The sequence below is a fragment of the Felis catus genome, chromosome F2 (genome assembly GCF_018350175.1).
Source record: "Felis catus isolate Fca126 chromosome F2, F.catus_Fca126_mat1.0, whole genome shotgun sequence".
Lineage (NCBI taxonomy): Eukaryota > Metazoa > Chordata > Mammalia > Carnivora > Felidae > Felis > Felis catus.
Genome location: NC_058385.1, coordinates 72,524,352 through 72,539,413, shown reverse-complemented (window position 1 = coordinate 72,539,413; position 15,062 = coordinate 72,524,352). Strand labels below are relative to the sequence as shown.

At 49.7% G+C, this 15,062-nt stretch overlaps 1 long non-coding RNA gene across 1 annotated transcript; it reads right to left on the bottom strand.

Annotated features, from left to right (window-relative positions):
* Positions 1 to 3,450: 3,450 nt before the first annotated feature.
* On the bottom strand, positions 3,451 to 6,978 carry LOC109496226. Its single transcript, XR_002152194.3, has 2 exons — positions 6,685 to 6,978; positions 3,451 to 5,744 (listed from the first exon to the last, which is right to left on the bottom strand). It is a non-coding gene; the product is annotated as an uncharacterized LOC109496226 (long non-coding RNA).
* Between the last annotated feature and the right edge of the window lie 8,084 nt (positions 6,979 to 15,062).

Sequence of the window (15,062 nt, the reverse complement as noted above, 5' to 3'; positions counted from 1 at the left end):
GTTTTCTTTTTCTTTTTTTTAATTTTTTTTTTTTTTTAAGACAGAGAGAGAATGTGTGCATGCAAGCCGGGGAAGAGGCAGCGAGAGAGGGAGAGACTCTCAGGCAGGCTCCCCACTCAGCACGGAGCCTGACCCACCACTCAGAGAACAAGACCTGGGCCAAAATTAAGAGTCTAATGCTTAATAGATGGAGCCAGCCACGTGCCCTTCCTGTGGCCTTTTCCACATCGCCGTGGCAGGAAAGTAGCCAAGCATCCCTTCAACCCTACCTCTGACTCCAGACCCAGAGCTATTTTTTGTTTTCCTTCCCGCCAGACTTTCAAAGGAGGATCTTGCCTTGGCTGTGGCTAATGACCGAGGTGCTTTGTTGACTGATTTTCAGCAGGGAATTTAAAATAGTAATCACCAGGTCTGAGTTCTCTCGACAAGGATGTTTAAATTCGGCTTATACCTGCAGCTTTCCTCTGTGACTTTGTTTCAACGTTTTTTGTTTTGTTTTTAATTTATTTTTGGGACAGAGAGAGACAGAGCATGAACGGGGGAGGGGCAGAGAGAGAGGGAGACACAGAATCGGAAACAGGCTCCAGGCTCCGAGCCATCAGCCCAGAGCCCGACGCGGGGCTCGAACTCCCGGACCGCGAGATCGTGACCTGGCTGAAGTCGGACGCTTAACCGACTGCGCCACCCAGGCGCCCCACTCCTCTGTGACTTTGAAGCACATCTACTCAACATCACATAGAAAATACTAATTGTGTCACATAGTTTGGGGACAAACTAATTATCTGTTTTTCCTGCTGCAGATGCTCGGACACACGTGACTGTAGGCCCTGAGGAATACGTCCTTTGTTTATGACCACGACAGAGAGCCCGGGATGGTGGCCCAGGTCCTCAGGCGGGCTGTCCCCGGCAAAGGAGACACAGCCATCCTTGCTTAAGAGTAGAGTTCTTGTCCCCTGCTATACCGTAAAACCAAGCAAACTCCAAACCCAAGCCCAAACAACGAATTGAGAGATTAAATGCCTACGGGGACCCGAGTGCTGCAGCCAGCACCCCAGAGAGATGAGGAGCGTGCTGGAGCTTAGTGGTCAGGGACAGACTGTGGCACCTCACTGGCTGGGTTTGGACCCTGGCTGTAGGCCTGGCTAGTTGTAGGATGTTGGCCAGGCTGTCTGATTTCTCTGCGCCTCACTGACCCCATCTGTGAAATGGGAATAACAATCACATCTACCAACAGAGGCTGTGACGTGCTCAGAACTGTCTGCGGCTCGCAGGCCGTGCTACACGCCATGATTCCATCTCATTATCTCAGTTACTTGAATGTTTCCAACCCCCCCCCCCAGCGGTTGGATGGAATGAGGATACTCGTAGCTGCTCCCGGGAGCTGTTAGAGGGGCAAGAGGTGATCAATCCTGAGGGAAGCACCCAATGAATTGCAAAAACCAGTCCCCCCCACCAAGAAGCCAGAGGCCAAATGGGTAAGTGATACAGCAGGTCACCCAGGCAAGCTGGCCACCCTGCTCCACAGCCACCCCTCCCTGGACCCCCCGTCACCTCTATTCCAAGCTAACTCCTCCGCCCACCTCTGCCAGCGGCGGCCTGTTATGCCGAGAATCGAGCGCACGCTCTGGGCAGTTTTCAAAGGACCGGGCTGCGTGACCTCCCCCATCTCGTCCCTGGCTGTCCCCTCCCGTAGCTCACTCTGGTCCAGCAACCGCAGCCTTCTTTCCCCTTTCTGCGTGACAAGTTCGACCCACCTTACGGACCCTGGCTCTGGCTGTTCTCCCCCAACACCCCAACCTTTTCGCTGCCGACTCCTCTTCTTAAACGTAACCTCTTGCAGATGCCTCTCCTGGCCATACGCGCAAGTACCCGTTGGTCACCAATTAATGGACGGCTTTGCTTTTAAGTACAACGTGAACATACCCGATACCAGAAAACTGTATACTTACAAACGGTTAAGGTGGTAAATGCTGTATTTTGCCACGAAAAATTTTTTAAGGTTTCTTTCTTTTTTTTATTCTCCAGTTAGTTCACATACAGTGTAGTCTGGGCTTCAAGAGTAGAGCCCACTGATTCACCTCCTACTTTGGACACCCAGTGCTCATCTCAACGAGGGCCCTCTTTAACGCCCATCACCCTTTTAACCCATCCCCCCACCCACCTCCCCTCAACAGCCCTCAACCCCTGTCCTCTGTATTTAGGAGTCTCTTACGGTTTGCCCCCTCTCTCTTTTTATCTTATTTTTCCTTCCCTTCCCCTCTGTTCATCTGTTGAGTTTCTCAAATTCCACATATGAGTGAAAGCATATGATGTCTGGCTTTCTCGGACCGATTTTGCTTAGCACAATACCCTCCAGTTCCATCCACGTTGTTGCAAATGGCAAGATTTCATTCTTTTTCATCGCTTAATACTATTCCATTGTGTGTGTGTGTGTATGTGTGTATGTGTGTGTGTGTGTGTGTGTGTGTAGCACATCTTCTTAATCCACTCATTAGTTGATGGACATTTGGGCTCTTTTCATAATTTGGTTATTGTTGAAAGTGCTGTTATAAACATTGGGGTACAAGTGCCCCTATGCATCAGCACCCCTGTATCCCTTGGGTAAATTCCTAGCAGTGCTATTGCTGGGTCACAGGGTAGTTCTGTTTTTAGTTTTTTGAGGCACCTCCACACTGTTCTCCGGAGTGACTACACCAGTTTGCATTCCCACCAACAGTGCAAGAGGGTTCCCCTTTCTCCATATCCTCCCCAACATCTGTTGTTTCCTGAGTTGTTAATGTTAGCCACTCTGACCGGTGTGAGGTGGTATCTCAGTGTGGTTTTGATTTGTATTTCCCTATGATGAGGGAGGTTGAGCATCTTTTCATGCATCTGTTAGCCACCTGGATGTCTTCTTTGGAAAAGTATCTGTTCATGTCTTCTGCCCATTTCTTCACTGGATTATTTGTTTTATGGGTACTGAGTTTACTAAAGTCTTTGTAGATTTCAGATACCAACCCTTTATCTGTCTTTTGCAAATATCTTCTCCCATTCCGTTGGTTGCCTTTTAGTTTTGTTGTTTGTTTTTTCAACAGAAGCTTTTTATCTTCATGAGGTCTCAAGAGTTCACTTTTGCTTTTGTTTCCCTTGCCTCCTACCACAATAATTTTTTTAATAAGACAGTGACTGCTGTCTTTTGTACCTCTCTCTCTCTCCCTCGGGCTTGCTCACTCTGATGAAGCCAGTTGCCCTGTTCATGAGCTGCCCCAACGGAGAGGAGTCAGTTACACCTTGATCAGAGAGACACTGAACTTGCAGCCTAGGAGAGACCTTGAACCTGAGACCCCAGCGAAGCCACACCCAGATTCCTGCCTACAGAAAGTTAGACATAAGCAACGTTGGCTGCTTTTAATGCCACTAAGTTTCCAGGGTGGGGTTGGGAGGGGCAGATTTGTTACGTGGCAATAGATCGTGAATACATTAACTCTTGTTTAATTCAGTTGTGGGTGAAACAATGGAGACAGAGCACCCAAAGCCAGACAAGAGCCCTGGCACTTTAGAGGGACCCAATGTCTTCCTCTGCCTCCACACACATCCTCCCCAGTGGACAGGGGGCCAGGGGGACTGAGGGAACGTGACCACCCTATACTCCAGGTACACAAGACTCCAGAGTCCCCTGCCCAAATGTCCCGGGGCCTGCCTCCAGAGTCTAGGAGGGTGTTCCTCTCCTGAGAATACACCGTTCCATTAGCAGCACACCTTAAGGCCCAGGGACAGCTGTTGGGGGAAGGGGGTTGGACTGAGCCAGATATGTGGGTGGGGCGCCCCCAGTGTGTGACCTGTCTCCTTTCACACATTTAAACACAGGGCTTGGTGCCTCGTTAGCCCTCTTGGCCCCCACCCTACACACCTTAGAAGCGGCCCTGAGTAGAGATAATAGTATCTGAGGACCAGACGGGATCACGTCTGCGTAAAGGACCCATCTCAGAGCATGATGCGCTGCAAGCGACCAACGAATCCCATTCCGGCATTCCCGGGACCAGTGCAGACTCACTGGGTTTGTCTTCCCAAAGTAGCCCTGGATGACAGCGCTGGGCCTCCCCAGGGTGAAAGCCATTTCTGGCCCCGGGCAAACTCACAGCTCTGCCCTGGGCGGCTCCCGCCAGCCTCGAGCATCACACAGTTGCTGCAGTTTTTGGCAAGAAGGAGAGGATGCGGGCCAACCGGTTGGGGATCTTCTGCCCCCTGCCCCTCTGGGCCCCGTGGGGATTTTGGCAACCGTATTCGCACCTCTTCCCGGCAGGAAGCGAGAGGAAGGAGAAATCCCTGAGCTCCTTGAGACACGCTTCATCTTCAAGTGGCTATCCATCCAGCAAATACTTTCTGAGATAGCCTGGCAGAAGGAATACGAGTTATTTCTCTCCATCCAGTTCGTCTGAGAAAAATCAAAGCTACAGTACGGAACAGCCCTTCCACTAGCGGCCGGGCAAGTTACAAAATCTAAGCCTCAGTTCGATCTCCGTCTGTAAAACGGCAGTCACAAATAGTCCCGGTGGCATAGGGCAGAGTGAAGAACAAAGGATCGTCACGAATAGTGTGTAAGACAGCTCGGGCTCCTCATCTGAACGTGGGGCTGAAAACGGGGCAGGCTCCTAAGGCTGTCATGGGAGTGGTTAGGTCCTACATCCTTCGTCTGGCACCTGCCACCCAGAAAGGGCCGTGCAGCGGTTGGAACGGTGGCCCGGCCAAGGACACCTCTACCCAGACGGTAAGAATACGGCGTTATTTGGAAAGGGGGTTACTGCAAACGTAATGAAGGCTTTCAAGATGAGATCATCCTGGATTAGGGTGGGGCCTCAACCCAAGAGCAGGTGTCCTTCTAAGAAAAGAGAAGGGCAGAAGGTACACCGAGGAGAAAACGCTGTGGAATCAGAGGCAGGTCGAAGTGACGCAGCCCCAAGCCGCGGAACGTCTGGGGCCGCCAGCAGCCGGAAGGCACAAGGAAGATTCTCCCCTAGAACCTTCGGAGGGGAACGTGGTTCTGCCAGCTCCTTGATTTCAAACCCCTGCCTCCAGAACTGTGAGAGAATAAGTTTCTATTGTGTTAAGCCACCCACTTTGGGGTGATCGGTTACAGCATCCTTAGGAGAGTAATAAAGGGGGTAATAAATGTCTACTGTTGCCGTTGTCTGTTGTTTCTCTTGGTCTCGCTTCGCTCTGTCGCCCACAGAAGGAGGGCAAACTTCTGTGACGTGCCTGAGCTGGGTCACGACGGAAGAGACCCATCTGGAGTAACGTGGGTCCCTGCTCTCGCCCCGGCCCCTCCAGCCCCTCCTGCTGGGCAGGGCTCCTTCCTCGCCTAACCTTCGTGCCAGGGCCCCTGAGGCTGGCACGCACCCTCGGCCAAGAGACTCCGAGGCGCGGCATGAAGGGAATAATTGTCAGCGAGATCCCAGATTGTTTTGTCACATACATTTTGCAATATGACAAGTAGGCGTCCAAAATATGCTCCAGGAGGCGGGGAGGCGGTGGGGGGGGGGGGGAGCAAGACATTTTCCAAAAGCCTACTTGGCAGCCGGAGCCACTGTGCTGAATCAAGTGCCCGTCTAGTTCTTGGCTTCACTCCTGCTGCCATGTGATGCTGTGTCGCTCAGGATGGGGAGTGCGAAGGGAGCGCCTCTGGGGCGGGGGGTTGGAAGCATCAGCTTGACTCGATTGGCTGCTTTGGGATTTTTCTAGATGACGTCATAATAACAGCTCTCTTCCTATAATCGCAGAAATAACAACAATGACTAGCCATTAAGACAGTCCCTGTGTGAGGCACTCGTGTGCAACCCCTTCTTTGATTTTCACAGTCATTGTAGGAGGTGGGAATTATCATTATCTCTCTGTTACAGAGCAGCATACTGAAGAAGAAGAAGGCCATTAAACGATCTGCCTCAAATTCAGTGACTTTGGATCTTATGCTACAGTGGCTTGGAATCCCGATCATAGTTGCCTCACCCCCACAGATAGGGATCGCTTGCACCTAGAGCAGACTCCCCCAGACCAGCGATCCCAGGTCAGGGACAAGTAGGCAAGGCTGCTCAAACGTGGGAAACGTAAGTAGCTTAAACAGAATTATTTCAGGAGGGCAGATCAAGTTTTCCCCCTCTCCCATCTCTTCTGGAGCCCCGCAGGTACAGATGCTAAAGTGAGAGAAAGTCTTTGGTCACGTACCTGGGGGCTGAGAGGGAGACTGACATCCTCTTGACACAATATGGTACACAAGAAATGTTAGCAATAGGTTAGGATTTGTAACTGAAAGATGTAGTCGAGGCCAGATCATTTCAAGAATCGCTTCCCTCCCCTTTCTCCTCTTAAGACCTTCCTATAGACGGTCCACTCCACAGTCGTTTCTGTCCTCTTTCTTCCTAACCAAACTCAGGTATTGTTCTCTCGGTCCAACAGTAGTTTAAGTGGCAGTTGACCTCACTCCCAGCTCCAGAGATGGGCTTGATTGACCTAAGGGCAATCTCTTCTCTCCGCTGGTGATTGATTCGGGGACACTCCCAGTTCTTTCCAAGGAAACAACAGGAAGTCCTTTGGAGTAAGTGGTAGCTCGACAGCTTCTGGAGAAAATGTCTTTGCTTCAAATAATAGAACCACAGCAAAAGAAAAAAAAAAAAAAAAAAGGACCCCTTCTTCCTCTAGATCTTACCATACCTGGATATTATGCTCGCAACTGCTCCCACCATCTTGTCGCCAGCCCGAGAAAGAATCCAACCGGTGATGGCAGAGCAGAGACATAGACACTCTTCCTGAATGCCATTGTTGAATGGCTAATTCAACAAGCTTTGGATCCGCCCTGCCCCCTGGAATTCCTGATATGTGAGATAATAAATTCCCTATTGTTTAAGCCAGCTTGAGTCAGGGTTTTGTTTCTGCCACCGAAAGCATTCTGACTAATAGAGGATTCAAAGCACTCTCCTCCCCCTCCTCCCCCATCCAGCAGCTGAACTGGATGCCACTGAGAATTACCAACCACCCATTCCAGAGGCTGCACACAAGAGGAGGAAGGATTTGGGGGGCGGGGGGGTGGTGATGGAATACAAGACATTTGAAAGGAGGAGTTGTGGGGAATGGGGACAAAGCACAAAGGAGCAAGGGAAAGGAACCATCCCTGCCACCTGAGTGGGATAGAAACGTGTGCTCAGGAGTCTATGACTAAGGCTCCATAGCCATGGGTGAGGGGAATTCACGACAGCTGTCTCTACTGGGTGTCCACTCAAAACGTGTTGGACCATAATGTTTGAGTCTAAAGCAAATAGCTGACTGACTACTCTCCATGGATTTATATCGTGCTTCTCTGGCCACAGTTACCCATCCTTTGGGAGGTCATATCACCCCTTCTTCCGTAAAATATACTGTCCTGCTAGAATTGAGAGACTGTTGACGCCAATAGTCTTAAAAAGCCAACTAATCCAAACCCTCTCATTTTGTGAATGGGGATCCAAGGGCTGGGAGGGGAAGTCATTTCCCTGAGGCAACGCAAAGTGAGTGGGTGGCACAGCCACAGCTGAAATGCAGGTGTCCTACTTCGCAAACCAGGGCTCTCCCCACGACACCGCCATTCTCCCCAAGCGTGCACCGAGAAACCGTCGATAGATTTTTAATGGCCAGAATGGTTTTCAATGGTCAAATAAACTTGGAAAGTATTGCATTAAATAAATTACATTAGAGAGTTTTCTAAACTAGAGAGCTCCTCATCGTTTTTTGTTTTGTTTTGTATATTTGCGTATTTGCCAAAAATGCTTTGTGAATTATTAAAACTGAAATGTAGTTTTTTCAAATCTGGTAGACCACAGAGCCTTTCTTTCTCCCAAGGCATCTTACAGGAATAGTGTTTTGCAAATTACACTGTAGCAAATGCACAACATGGACCTTCCTCCATAAGAAAGGAATGAGGTCAAAACATGAAGAGAAGCAGAGACAGACAGGGGTGGGGAAAAAATGGACAGAGGAATGGGCAGATGCACGGATAGATGGATGGATAAAGAAAAGCAACAAAATGTGAGCCCCTGACCTAAAACAAAGTTGCTACATGAACCCATACATTTTTTTCCTCTTAAGCTAGCTTGAGTTGTACATTCATAGGGTTTTGTTATTGTTGTTATTTTGATAATACTTAACAGACAATCCCAAAGTTTCAGTAACTTACTACCACAAATGTTTATCTTATACTCTTGGATCAGCTAGACCAGGCTGGATCCCAGCTTCTGGTTATGGTTGGGTCCTCTGCATTTGTCTTCATCCCAAGCCCCAGACTGGAACATAAGGTATCTGGTTCATGTTCTTCTTATGGTGGTAAGAAGTTCCAGAGAACTGGTGGAAATTTGCCTTTTAAGACCTCAGCTTGAAAATAGCAGCTTGAAATTGTCATTTCTAGTCACAATCCATTGCCCAAAGCAATGTCAAAGTCCACATGTCAAAGCCAAAATTGTCAAATTTTGAAAAAGCCCAAAATTAATTGGGGAAGAAAACTATACTCTGCTCACAGAGAAGCCAAGACAAAAGCAGGGAAGGAAAGAATTGCAGACAAATAAGAAAACACTAGAAATTACGTCTTTTATTCCTGACAACTCAGAATCCCCCCAAATTCAATCAACTGGGTAATTTGTGGGTTTCTATTTGGTAAAGCGCCTTTAAGCTACAGAATACTTTATATCTCGACAAAGTTGGGCACTTTACTATCTTTGTTCCTCATTTCCATGACATCTTGCCTTCTCCACTCATTCTCACTTTATCCTTCTCTTGGGATTTGTCATAAAGCATTATTTCCCTTTTGTGTGTTAAGTAGACTTTTGTAATCGGATTATGGGTGAACAATTCAAGCTATTACATGGTAGAGTAGCCTGAGAGCCAACAGCTCAATGTCGGCAGAATAGCCATATTTGTACAGAAAGTTTGTTCAGTTATTTGACTTATTTCTGTTGCATTCACTATTTCCAAAAAAGGAACTGAATTAGAAAAAAAATGATCGGTACTGATCCTAGCAATGAAAAGCACAGACCTCATAAACTTAAGACATGTACCACAGAGATGGAAGTCATTAGGCACGCTGTAAGTTGGGAATCTTGAGCCTCAAGAGGATCAAACAAAATCAGAGGACATAACTGTGGTTCTGAACGTGTATCATTAAAGACTGTGTTGTAAAAATGAAGTATAATTGGGGATTTAATTATATTTCATAGTCCTCCGGGGATAGACCCCTTGGTGATATATAAGGATATGATTTGGCTTTCAAACATTGACTTTCAGACATATTCTCTAGGAAAGACCCTGAAAGGGACAAAAAGCATGTGGGGGGGGGGGTACTACCTGTGTTTAGAAAATATTAACATGAACACGGCCACCTGCGAAATCTGTGAGCACGATTTGAGAGAATACGTTAATCAAGACAGCAGAGCATGGTGTATGATGTACAGAGACATAGTTCAAAGTTCCAGTTCTAGGACTGTAGGCAAAGTACTTCACCTCATCTGTAATACGGGGCACAACACCACAGACATCCTGGCCTTGTTGAGAAGTTAAAATGAAATGATACTAATCAAAGCTTCAATTTATACATCAGGCACTGTTCGCATCTTTTACATACGTTAGCACATTACTTACAACATTTTATGAGTGGTTATCTTTTACAGAGGAGATAACCGAGGCATGAAGAATGCAAACAACTTACCCAAGGTCACACCTAGCTGGGGGTTGGGCTGGGATGCAAGCCCAGGCCAACTGGTTCCACAGTCTATGTCCTTGACCCCACAGTCTATGTCCTTGACCCCTCACTATAGACTGAACTTTGGTGTCCCCTCAAAATTCATAGGTTGAAACCCAGCCCTCAGTGTCATGGTATTTGGAGGTGGGGCCCTGGAGGTGATCCAACCATATGGGTGGAACCTTCATCAATGAGACTAAGGCCCTTATAAAAGAGACACCACAGAGCCCCCCTTAGCCCTTCTTCCATGTGACAACATAGTGAGAAAATGGACTTTTGTGAATCAGGGAGAGTCCTCACCAGACACAGAATCTGCCAGTGCCTAGATTTCCTAGTCTCTTGTATGGGAAATAAATGTTGGCTCTTCAACCACACCCCCCACCATTGGTGCTATTTTGTTGTAGTTTCCAAACTAACTGTACTTCATCATGGCTCTCCAAAAAAGGAAGCAGGTGAACTTCGACAGACACGGGTCATGGGAAGTGTGCACATCCTTTCTTTCACCTCCATGAGGACTAGCATGGGCACTGAAACTACTGTTTGGACTCTCATGTGTGTGCGTTGCATGTCTTGTATTTCTGCTCGATGACATACAAGTGTGCGGAGGAGGTCTGGGTTGGCTCTGCCTCCTTCCAGCTCCGTGACCTTTGGCAAATCATCAAGCTCTTTGCCCCTCTACATCTTCACCTAGAAGATGGGGTTGAAAATACTTGCCCCCAGTAATTTTACAGAAGTATCGTGAGGGGGGCCTGGTGGCTCAGTCGGTTGAGTGTCCAGCTCTTGATTTCGGGCTCAGGTCATGATCTCATGAGATCAAGCCCCACATCAGGCTCTGTGCTGAGCAGGGAGCCTACTTGGGATTCTCTCTCCCTCTCTCTCTGCCCCTGCCCTGTTCGTGTTCTCCGTCTCTAAAAAAAATAAAAATAAACATTTTTACAATTTTTTTCACATTTATTCATTTTTGAGAGACAGAGAGATAGATCAGGAGAAGGGTAGAGAGAGGGGGACACAGAATCCGAAGCAGGCTCCAGGCTCCGAGCCGTCAGCACAGAGCCCTACACGGGGCTCAAACTCATGAACCACGAGATCATGACCTGAGCTGAAGTCAGACACTTAACCAACTGAGTCACCCAGAACCCCTAAACATTGTTTAAGGAAGTATTGTGAGCTATAAAGAGAGAACAGATGAAGAAGTCCCTTGAAATTTTAAGTCCTCTGCAAATGTTAGATTTGTTCTATAATACAACAAGGGTGATCTTTTAAGGTAACATGCCAGAACTTAGCCTCAAAATGAGAGCTGGTCTTTCCAAAACACTCTCCTACTCTCCTACCAAACTGTGGGCTTATTCAAATGATGCCATTTCTGCTCAAGATGTGTTTGGAACGTGTCTTTGGAAATTACCTTTACAGCTGGTTCACAAGCCAAGTGACAAAATCAGTTTTATTAACTTACAGGCCTCGCATTTCACTTGGGGAACCAAAAATAGTATTTCTGAGTTGTTCTCTCATCTTATTTGTAAGAGGCACTTCTGAGTGATTGACATCCGTTAAAAATAACGAAATCCGGGGTGCCTGGACGGCTCAATTGGTTGAGCGACCGACTTCAGCTCAGGTCATGATCTCAGGGTTCCTGAGTTCAAGCCCCACGTCGGGCTCTGTGCTGACAGCACAAAGCCTGCTTCATATCCTCTGTCTCCCTCTCTCTGTTCCTCTCCCGCCCCCAAAATAAACAAAACATTAAAAAAAACAACAACACCGTAGTGAAATCCACCTGCCAAGGGGGCAGATTTGCCTCACGGAGACCATGAGAGGAACTTGCCCTAGGACCCTGAAAGGGGTATCAGTGTGCCACAGCCACATTTTACACTCATCAGTCTCAGACAACTATGCCCCGTTGTGCCAGCCAGGTCTGCGAGCGAGGGTCCGCCTGTCCAAATACCAGGAAATCCGTCCCTAGAATCATCTCTGGATGGATAAGACCCTTAGAAGTTCCGTCACATCTGATTCACTCCATTCATGCATTTCTTCAAAAAAGCACTCCCGAAGCACTTTCCCGACACATATGAGAATGCAGAGGAGAAAAGGGAGGATGGTGCCCTCGGAGCACCCGCGCTGTGCGAGAGGAGCACTCGGGTCAACACCCAAGTGCACGGAGTGGGCTATGCATCCTGCTGGACACCCACGACTGTTGTGAGAAGGAGGGCCCTCCAGAGGCGCCGATGAGGGAGCTTCCTGGCAATGGACCCGGCTGGAGATAGCAGGTTGAATAAGGGACAAAGCATCCGAGGAGAAGGACGCACAGGTCCCCAGGCCTCAGGAGGAGAAAGCTCGTGGTGCCTCCGGACCACAGCGCCACCCGGGAGCCCCAAGATGGAGCTGGCCCAAGACCCGTAGGTCTGCCCCATGGTGTAGCCCGTGGACCAAGTGCTAAACCTCTTGACAATATGTCAAACTCAGAGTGGGGAGCGGGGGGGTGGGATTCCTACCAAAATGATTCAACTTTCAGCTGCCCTAGAGGAGGCGGGCGAAATACATGTGCATTTCTCCAGGGAAAGTCCTGGAGGCCTAAGAAGCAGTGGTGTGGGGCCTGCTCTCGGCCCGCTCAGCCCGAGTTTGTCTGTCACACAGGGATCTTCAGCAGAAGACGAGGCAATCATATCCATGCTGGGGAGAGACGATCGCTCTGGCAGCAGAGATGGGGGGTGCACGCAGTGCGGGGAGGCAGCTGGGCCCCCACGGGCAGGAAGAGGGGGCCCTCACCAGGGAGGCAGGCGGGCGGTGGGGCTCAATTCCTGTGGTATTTGGGCTGAGGAAAATCCTCACGCCGTGGCGCCCAGAGAAGAAAGTGGCTCGAACCAGGCTTGAGCCCCGAAACCTAATGAGGGTCTTTTTCCCACCAACGGTGCGGCCCCAAATCAAGCAAATGAAAATACTACGTTCGGAAGCCAAATATAATTGGCGGAGGAGGGAAGAAAGTGCCAATTTTTTTTTTTTTTTTTTTTTAGAACACTTGAGTTGATTTGGGTGGTCAGGAGAGAGTTTGGATTTCCAACAGTCGCCAGCTCAGTTCTGCGCGCGCTGATGGAGCTAACGTGCACCAGGCCCAGAGATGGGCTTGAGGACGGAGAAGAGTGACACAGGGTGGCCCAAAGAAGGTGCCCTGGCGTTCCAGGCGGGCCACGTCTTCATCACGTGGGACTGTCCTGCGCATCGTGGGGCCTCTAACATCCCCGCGGTCTGGGTACTAAAGGCCCGTGGGAGGACACCCCACCGTCACGGCGACAGTCAAAAAATGCTCCCCCACATTCCCAAGTGTACCCTTGGGCGGTGCTACCGCCCGGCTCGAGAGCCACCAGGCTACGGACAAAAGTCAGGGCAAGAGACACACTGGACGCATCTGTAGAAGAGTCACTTCCACAATCCTGCGGTGATGCGGTTACGAATAATCCGATGCTAACCTCAGATTCTTCCCTGATGCCCCTGCGCCTTCGCGCCCCTTCCCTTTCATGCCCCTGCGCCTTTGCGCCTGCTCTTTCTTCCTCGGGCACACTCTCCTCCCGCGCTGATTTGCCTGGGCGAACTCTCTGCGTCTGGCCCGCGGTCAGAAGTCAGTAAACATCAGCCATGACATCGATCTGGCCTTCTGAGACCATTCCCGCCTCAATGGGGAGAAGAGGCCCCTCCCCCCCATGTCCGCTTTGCTTTGTGCTTTTCTCCATGAAAACAGTGGCCAACCTGACTTGGGATCATCTCTTTCGAAAGAGAACAGAAGTTTCTAATGTGTGAAAGCAACGAATAGGTAGTATCTTAATTTGCCCAGGGAGGGGCGCCTGGGTGGCGCAGTCGGTTAAGCGTCCGACTTCAGCTCAGGTCACGATCTCGCGGTCCGTGAGTTCGAGCCCCGCGTCAGGCTCTGGGCTGCTGGCTCAGAGCCTGGAGCCTGTTTCCGATTCTGTGTCTCCCTCTCTCTCTGCCCCTCCCCCGTTCATGCTCTGTCTCGCTCTGTCCCAAAAATAAATAAACGTTAAAAAAAAAATTAAAAAATAAAAAATAAATAAAAATTAATTTGCCCAGGGATCTGCAGGAACTCGCAACAACCCAACGAGGAGACGGGTGTGGTAATATTTCTATTTTGCTGAGAAGAAAACCACAAGCCCCCTTCTCCCCAGAAAACTACCACGTATCAGGTGTTTCACTGGTGCTGGGCAGTGGACTGTCACGGCCATTTAAATGCACTGAGTCATTTAATAGCAAGTAAGGGTAAGTCGTTCGTTCCCCCAAGGTCAAGGGCAAATGGCTGAGCTGCACTCAGAAGTCTTCTGCTGCCTCATCTGTGGGGCTCGTGGGAGGCACAGCAAAGAGGCAGGACACAAAGCAAATCCCAAAGGCACACATCAGGATTTCCAAGAGGGCATATTCAGGCTAGAACTCTCTTTACCAAAGGATTTCAGGAGGACGACACCTTAAAAAGCATAAGCTCTCCTATTAATTTTTAAGTTTTTCTGACATGCAAGAATCCGTTTTCTCCCCCAGTTCTGTGGAAAGTCACCAGTGGCAAAAGGCAGACCCGGGTTCCTGGGGACCCAGACCTCCCAGTTGGTGCCAGGGAGGCAGTGAGGGTCCCCGGCCCCCTAGGAGAACGATCTGGATTTCCCTCCAGGCCCTGCAATTCCCCCGCTGGCGTGTGGGACCAGGTCCGTGGTCCTACTCGCTCGGAGCTCACCTGGGACGGAACCCGGCAGGGGGGAAAACCACGGGGCATGCTTGGCTCCAAAGGCACCCGCTCTGGGCTGAGGTCGGGGGCTGCATTCTCCATTTGCCTCAACGCCTGGGTGGTCTCCATCGCGGGTGGCAAAGAGCACATATTGTAGCAATTACTGAGAGACCACAGAAGTGGGTAAAGCGGCAAAGCCTGGGCTCCACACCCCCACCCCTGCCAACCGCCCCCTGCCACCCACAGGGACAAGCCGTGTTTCTGGCCGATCACTCACGGGGTTCCTTCCAGAGCCTTCCTCTTGGGCCGGACAACCCATTACCCGCTACTCCCCTCTCTGAGCCGGTGTTTACTCAGATACAAAAACAGCGCTAACGATGTCAACCATTGAGGTCCGACGTGAGGGCGAGATGGGGCCTGTTCAAGTGCTCATCGTAGGGGAGGGCATGGTGGAGGGAGAGACCTTTGCATGCACGAGGCAGAGAGGGTGAAACCGTCTATATGGAATCGATGCACCATTCCAGATCCCCCTGGAGAAACAGAGATGGAAAAGATACAGCCCCGGCTGTCACTGCCCTGCCCCAGGGCTTGCTTTTCATTTTCTTTCCACTTGGA